This window comes from Triticum urartu, unplaced genomic scaffold, assembly GCF_056163025.1.
Source record: "Triticum urartu cultivar PI428250 unplaced genomic scaffold, HENAU_Tu73 scaffold2, whole genome shotgun sequence".
Classification (NCBI taxonomy): Eukaryota; Viridiplantae; Streptophyta; class Magnoliopsida; order Poales; family Poaceae; genus Triticum; species Triticum urartu.
The window spans coordinates 11,385,691-11,394,105 of record NW_028260368.1 but is presented as its reverse complement, the minus strand read 5'-3'; positions in this window follow the sequence as shown (position 1 = coordinate 11,394,105).

Genomic DNA, 8,415 nt, shown 5'->3' with positions numbered 1-8,415 from the left:
TTGTGGTCGGACTCTATTATGGATTTCTGACTACATTCTCCATAGGTCCCTCTTAGATCTTCTTTCTCCAATCTTGGATTAGGGAAGAAGGAGATATTCGCGACTACTGGCGATTTCATTATGGGGCAGCTCATGATCTTCATATCGATCTATTATCCACCTCTGTATCTATTCTTTCTTAGCTAAACAGGTGGAAGATCTATCCAATTTGGTTATATTATATCATGGACTCGAAAAACGGATCTGAATTTGACTGAAATGCACGATCTTCACAGGTATCACTTTTCACGATACCTAAAAGGTGGAATAGCGATTTTCGAACCATTTCCTATAAGAGAATGGTTTCCATTACTTTGAGAAATGGATTCTTATATCAAACTATAGCTATTGCATTAAAGAAGAAAAGAAACTAATAGAAGTCGAAGACGCGGAATGATAGTGAATAGAGAGAAAGATTCTTCTGATTTTCTTGTTTCTATCTACTAGACGCCGTAGAGAATTGAGAATTTTCATGTCTTTCAATTCTCGTACTCGTAATTGGAAAGTTATGGAAGGAGACCCATCATTTTGCAATGAAAACAACATATAAAACTCTGGACAATTTCGAAATCAGGCCAAGCGTCTTAATACATATGCAAAAAAATTCATTATTGGCCCACCATTGATTAGAAGATTTAGCTTGTATGAATCGCTATTGGTTTGATACGAATAATGACAATCGTTTCAGTATGTTAAGGATACAGATGTATCCACAATTCATTTAGAGTTACTTAATAGTCTATTTCTTATACCATATCTCTATCCCGTGAAATTCTCGAGCCAAAAGATGGATGCATATGCTGTGTTTCATTTTGCTAAATGATATCAATTAAATGGTGTATCAATTCCATAAATTGCATATAGCAATAAATAAATCAGCAAAATTCTTTCTAATATTTTAGATAGAAGAAACATTTCTTCTATCTAAAATATTAGAAAGAATGTACCCTTCTATCCAAATCCAATTTGCATCGATAAAATAAATCCAAATTCCAGTAGTAGATGAATAATTGCAAATTTGTGTGTGTACGAGATTAGAATAACTTCAAAATAACTGACATAATTTTGTATTTTTCCTGATCAGAAAAATACATGAAAAAGAAAGGAGGTAGAAAAATTTTTGGATTTATGGTTAAAGAAGAAAAAGAAGAAAACAGGGGTTCTGTTGAATTTCAAGTATTCAGTTTCACCAATAAGATACGGAGACTTGCTTCACATTTGGAATTACACAAAAAAGATTTTTCATCGGAAAGAGGTCTACGAAGACTTTTGGGAAAACGTCGACGTTTGCTGGCTTATTTGGCAAAGAAAAATAGAGTACGTTATAAGAAATTAATCGGTCAGTTGAATATTCGGGAGCAGTAATTTAATCGTTCAAATTTTTTTCTTGTTTTATTATTTTTTTAGTAGTCTTATAGTAGTCTTAGATTTTTCATTTTGATGAGCCTCGCTTTGAGGAATTCATGGAATAATCCATTTTCATGGAATAATGAATTAAGGAAGAAAGGATATGAGTCTACCGCTTACAAGAAAAGATCTCATGATAGTCAATATGGGCCCTCAACACCCATCAATGCATGGTGTTCTTCGACTGATCGTTACTCTCGATGGTGAGGATGTTATTGATTGTGAACCCATATTAGGGTATTTACACAGAGGAATGGAAAAAATCGCGGAAAACCGAACTATTATACAATACTTACCTTATGTAACAAGGTGGGATTATTTAGCTACTATGTTTACAGAAGCAATAACAGTAAATGCACCAGAATTCTTGGAGAATATTCAAATACCACAAAGAGCCAGCTATATTAGGGTAATTATGTTAGAATTAAGCCGGATAGCTTCTCACTTGCTATGGCTTGGACCTTTTATGGCGGATCTCGGCGCACAGACTCCTTTTTTCTATATTTTTAGAGAGAGAGAATTAATATATGATCTATTTGAAGCTGCTACAGGTATGCGAATGATGCACAATTACTTTCGCATCGGAGGAGTAGCCGCCGATCTACCTTATGGATGGATCGATAAATGTTTAGATTTCTGTGATTATTTTTTACGCGGAGTTGTTGAATATCAACAACTTATTACACAGAATCCAATTTTTTTAGAGCGAGTTGAAGGAGTAGGTTTTATTAGCGGAGAAGAAGCAGTAAATTGGGGCTTATCGGGACCGATGTTACGAGCTTCTGGAATACAATGGGATCTTCGTAAAGTAGATCCTTATGAGTCTTACAACCAATTTGATTGGAAAGTCCAATGGCAAAAAGAAGGGGATTCGTTAGCTCGCTATTTAGTACGAATTGGTGAAATGAGGGAATCCATCAAAATAATTCAACAAGCTGTAGAAAAAATTCCTGGAGGACCTTATGAAAATTTAGAAGTCCGACGCTTTAAGAAAGAAAATAATTCTGAATGGAATGATTTTGAGTATAAATTTCTTGGTAAAAAACCTTCGCCCAATTTTGAATTGTCAAGACAAGAGCTTTATGTAAGAGTAGAAGCCCCAAAAGGTGAATTAGGGATTTATCTAGTAGGAGATGATAGCCTTTTCCCCTGGAGATGGAAAATCCGTCCACCCGGGTTTATTAATTTGCAAATTCTTCCTCAGCTAGTTAAAAAAATGAAATTGGCTGATATCATGACGATATTAGGTAGTATAGATATCATTATGGGGGAAGTTGATCGTTGAAATGATAATAGATAGGGTAGAGGTAGAAACTATCAATTCTTTTTCGAAATTGGAATTATTAAAAGAAGTCTATGGACTGATATCGATTCTACCCATTTTGACCCTCCTTTTGGGAATAACAATAGAGGTACTCGTAATTGTGTGGTTAGAAAGAGAAATATCTGCGTCGATACAACAACGTATTGGTCCTGAATATGCTGGCCCCCTGGGCCTGCTTCAAGCTATAGCAGATGGGACTAAGCTACTTTTTAAAGAAGATATTCTGCCATCCCGAGGAGATATTTCTTTATTTAGCATTGGACCCTCTATAGCAGTCATATCAGTTTTATTAAGTTTTTTAGTTATCCCTTTGGGATATCATTTTGTTTTAGCCGATCTTAGTATTGGTGTTTTTTTATGGATTGCCATTTCAAGTATAGCTCCTATTGGTCTTCTTATGGCAGGATATAGCTCAAATAATAAATATTCTTTTTCAGGCGGTCTACGAGCTGCTGCTCAATCCATTAGTTATGAAATACCATTAACTTTTTGTGTGCTAGCAATATCTCTACGTGTGATTCGTTAAAATAGATCTTTTTCCTATAAAATCCATTAACTATTTATATTCCTTTTCTTATTTAGTATTTGGGTTGGTAAGTTAAACTAGATAGCTATATGAGTGAAACAAAACAGCTTATAAATTTGTAGTAAAAAGAAAAAATCTCATTTCCTACGTACAAGAAAAAAGTGGAAGTAAACATAAGCAGTGTAAACTCTTTATCCCAAGGTTGATATTTTTTAATTAGTCATCATATCTTGAAGCGGCCAAGAATAAAGGATTCACGATATGGAATTCCATTACTAGAATACTCCTAGTTATTACTATAACTTAATAATCCATAAGAAGAATCCACCAAAAGTTAGTGAAGGGTTAGGAACACTAAAGTACATAAAGGATTAGTAATGGAAAATCTAAAACATTAGAGATTTTTGCCCATAAAAGGAATCATAATAAGGACTTGCAATTTGTAGAAATTATCAAGTAGTACTTTCTTCGGATTCCGATCCAGAGTATGTTCCCATTCACTTGTTAAGGAAATGGCTATCAAGAACGAATTAACCCTTTATCCATTTTTTCTTTTTAAATACCCCCTCCCTGGGGAAAGAAGAATAGTAAAAAAGATATGGAGTGCACTAGAAAAAATTTTCATTATTTCCTTCCTCTATCCATATTCATGCAGAATTGCTCATGAACTAATACCCAACTCTTTCCATTTATTAATTGAATTCCTATAACAAGTAACAAGTGTTTTATTCCAAGATTAAGTTATTACTGAACAAAGAAAAATTTTCATTATATTATAAAGGATGAGATCAATTCGGAAGCGCTTTTTCTTATTCTAGCAGACGGAATTCCTTTGGTCTAATTTAGGACTTTCAAATCTATTTTATTTTATCTAATTCTATCTACGCCCCCGGGGCTAGGAACAAAACAGTCCTTTCCTTTTTCTGATCATAGAGAAGCCGTATGAAGCTAAGGTTTCATGTACGGTTTTGAAATAGCGGTGGGAACTGTGATGTTATCACCGACTATGATTATCTAACAGTTCAAGTACAGTTGATATAGTTGAAGCACAGTCAAAATACGGTTTTTTTGGATGGAATATTTGGCGTCAGCCTATAGGTTTTCTGGTTTTTTTAATTTCTTCTTTGGCAGAATGTGAAAGATTACCCTTTGATTTACCAGAAGCGGAGGAAGAATTAGTAGCAGGTTACCAAACTGAATATTCCGGTATCAAATATGGTTTATTTTATCTTGTTTCTTACCTAAATTTATTAGTTTCTTCTTTATTTGTAACAGTTCTCTACTTGGGCGGGTGGAATTTATCTATTCCCTATATATCCTTTTTTGATTTTTTCCAAATGAATAAAGCAGTTGGAATTTTGGAAATGACAATGGGTATATTTATTACATTAACTAAAGCTTATTTATTTCTCTTCATTTCTATCACAATAAGATGGACTTTACCGAGGATGAGAATGGATCAGTTATTAAATCTTGGATGGAAATTTCTTTTACCTATTTCCCTGGGCAATCTCTTATTAACAACCTCTTCTCAACTTGTTTCACTATAAATAAGATAATACAATAATAGTAAGAATATTTTCAACACAAAAGCTCTCTCAAACAAGAGAAAGAAACATATCTTTTTCATAGATATTTAGAATGAATATGTTCCCTATGGTAACTGGGTTCATGAGTTATGGTCAACAAACAATACGTGCTACAAGGTACATAGGTCAAAGTTTCATAACTACCTTATCCCACACAAATCGTTTACCTATAACGATTCACTACCCTTATGAAAAATCAATTACACCAGAGCGTTTCCGAGGGCGAATCCACTTTGAATTTGATAAATGTATTGCTTGTGAAGTATGTGTTCGCGTATGTCCGATAGATTTACCCGTTGTGGATTGGAGATTTGAAAAGGATATTAAAAGAAAACAATTGCTTAATTATAGTATTGATTTCGGAGTTTGTATATTTTGTGGCAATTGTGTTGAGTACTGTCCAACAAGCTGTTTATCAATGACTGAAGAATATGAACTTTCTACCTATGATCGTCATGAATTGAATTACAATCAAATTGCTTTAAGTCGGTTACCAATCTCCATAATGGGAGATTACACAATTCAAACAATTAGGAATTCGTCTGAAAGTAAAATAAACAAAGAAAAATCTTCGAATTCAAGAACGATTACTGATTACTAAACTTTGATTTTGTCTTTCTGTTATAAAAATCTAATAATTCTTTATTAAACTTTAAAATTAAACTATAAAGAAAAACGAAAAACTACTGCTTATTGGAAATTATTTCTTATTTTAAATCAGACTAGATTTTCGTGATATAATATAATTTATAACTATAAGTTTATACACAAAAAAATACCCTAATCCTTTTTTCCTTCCTTGAATCCTTTAGTTTTAGTCAGTTCATGAAAAATTTTATACTATTAATTTCTTTTTATCCATAATGGATTTACCTGGACCAATACATGAGATTCTTATGCTATTTGGGGATTTGTTCTTCTACTAGGGGGTCTAGGAGTAGTATTACTTACCAACCCCATTTATTCTGCCTTTTCGCTGGGATTAGTTCTTGTTTGTATATCCTTATTCTATTTTTTATTAAATTCCTACTTTGTAGCTGTCGCACAACTTCTTATTTATGTGGGAGCCATAAATGTCTTGATCATATTCGCTGTAATGTTCGTAAATGGCTCAGAATGGTCTAAAGATAAGAATTATTGGACTATTGGAGATGGGTTCACTTCACTCGTTTGTATAACTATTGTTTTTTCACTAATGACTACTATCCCAGATACGTCGTGGTATGGAATTCTTTGGACTACAAGATCAAACCAAATAGTAGAACAGGGTCTCATAAATAATGTTCAACAAATTGGAATTCATTTAGCAACCGATTTTTATCTTCCGTTTGAACTCATTTCCATAATTCTTCTAGTTTCTTTAATAGGTGCAATTACTATGGCTCGGCAATAAGAAAACTTAGAAAAAGTACAAATTATAAGAATTGCAAATCTAAAATAAATAACTAAAGAATCACAATTTTGATTTAGTAAAATCCATCTACTGCCAACAAATACCTCCTTTTTTTTTTTTTTTTTTTTCTTTTGTTGTGTAATTGTTCTATTGTAATTAATTGAATCGGTTCAATTCTTGCCCTCATATTGAAATGAATCGAGATTGATAAGGAGTTAGTTAATGATGTTTGAGCATGTACTTTTTTGAGTGTCTATTTATTTTCGATTGGTATCTATGGATTGATCACAAAGCCGAAACATGGTTAGAGCTCTAATATGTCTTGAACTTATACTGAATTCAATTAATCTAAATCTCGTAACATTTTCTGATCTATTTGATAGTCGCCAATTAAAAGGAGATATTTTCGCAATTTTTGTTATAGCCCTTGCAGCTGCTGAAGCCGCTATTGGACTATCCATTCTTTCTTCCATCCATCGTAATAGGAAATCCACTCGTATCAATCAATCTAATTTATTGAATAATTAGACTTTTGAATAATTAGACATAGAATCCTCTAAACAAAGGCGCACATATTAAAATAAATAGAAATCAATACTATTTTCTTAGTATTATTTGAGAATATCCATTTTTTTTAGTAGATTATTGCATAGTATTCTTTTTCACTTAAATGAATTTTTGTATTTGTAATTCATTGATATTGCAATTTGAATATTGCAATAATTTATATTGAAAAGACGATAGCCAATTTATTGGCTAATTCGAATTCGTCTGTACAATTCGTAAAATTCTTTCTTATTTCTTATTTATTGTTGAAATCCAAAATTAAAGTCTCTTGGCTCTCTTCACGCTTTCTCACAAACAGATTAAAAAATAGATTTTTTTTTTGAAGTTTGGATAAACCATTGCTTCGTCTGGTGTCTACAATACATATGACTCATTATAGTACTAATTTCATTTTTACCAGATCGAAAAATTTTATGTTGAAAAGAAAAATTTATAGATCCAATGTCACATTCCGTAAAAATTTACGATACATGTATAGGATGCACTCAATGTGTACGAGCTTGTCCAACAGATGTATTAGAAATGATACCCTGGGATGGATGTAAAGCCAAGCAAATTGCTTCCGCGCCGAGAACCGAAGATTGTGTGGGTTGTAAGAGATGTGAATCTGCCTGCCCGACAGATTTTTTAAGTGTCCGCGTTTATTTAGGGCCTGAAACAACACGTAGCATGGCTCTATCTTATTGATACGTTACAAAAAACTTCACTCGAATCGTCTGATTCCTCTTTACCGAAGAAGCCTGTGCTCGAAATAATCGAGCACGGGCTTTTCTGGTCAAAACGTATCTTGTCTTTATCACTTTATCATGAGTTATTTTCCTTGGTTAACAATACTTGTTGTTTTGCCGATATTTGCAGGTTCATTAATTTTCTTTTTACCTCATAAGGGAAACAAAGTCGTTAGGTGGTATACTATATCTATTTGTTTATTAGAATTCCTTCTAATGACTTATGCGTTCTGTTATCATTTCCAACTGGAGGATCCCTTAATCCAATTAAAGGAGGATTATAAATGGATAGATGTCTTCGATTTCCACTGGAGATTGGGAATCGATGGACTTTCATTAGGATCTATTTTATTGACAGGATTTATCACTACTTTAGCTACTTTAGCAGCTTGGCCAATTACACGGAATTCGCGATTATTCTATTTCCTGATGCTCGCAATGTATAGTGGTCAAATAGGATTATTTTCTTCGCGAGACCTTTTACTTTTTTTTATCATGTGGGAGTTAGAATTAATTCCTGTTTACTTACTTTTATCCATGTGGGGGGGGAAGAGGCGTCTATATTCAGCTACAAAGTTTATTTTGTATACTGCAGGCGGTTCCATTTTTTTCTTAATCGGAGTTCTGGGTATGGGCTTATATGGTTCCAACGAACCAGGATTAGATTTGGAAAGATTAATTAATCAATCATACCCTGCAACCTTGGAAATACTTTTATATTTTGGCTTCCTTATTGCTTATGCTGTCAAATTGCCGATTATACCCCTACATACGTGGTTACCAGATACCCATGGGGAAGCACATTATAGTACATGTATGCTTTTAGCGGGAATATTATTAAA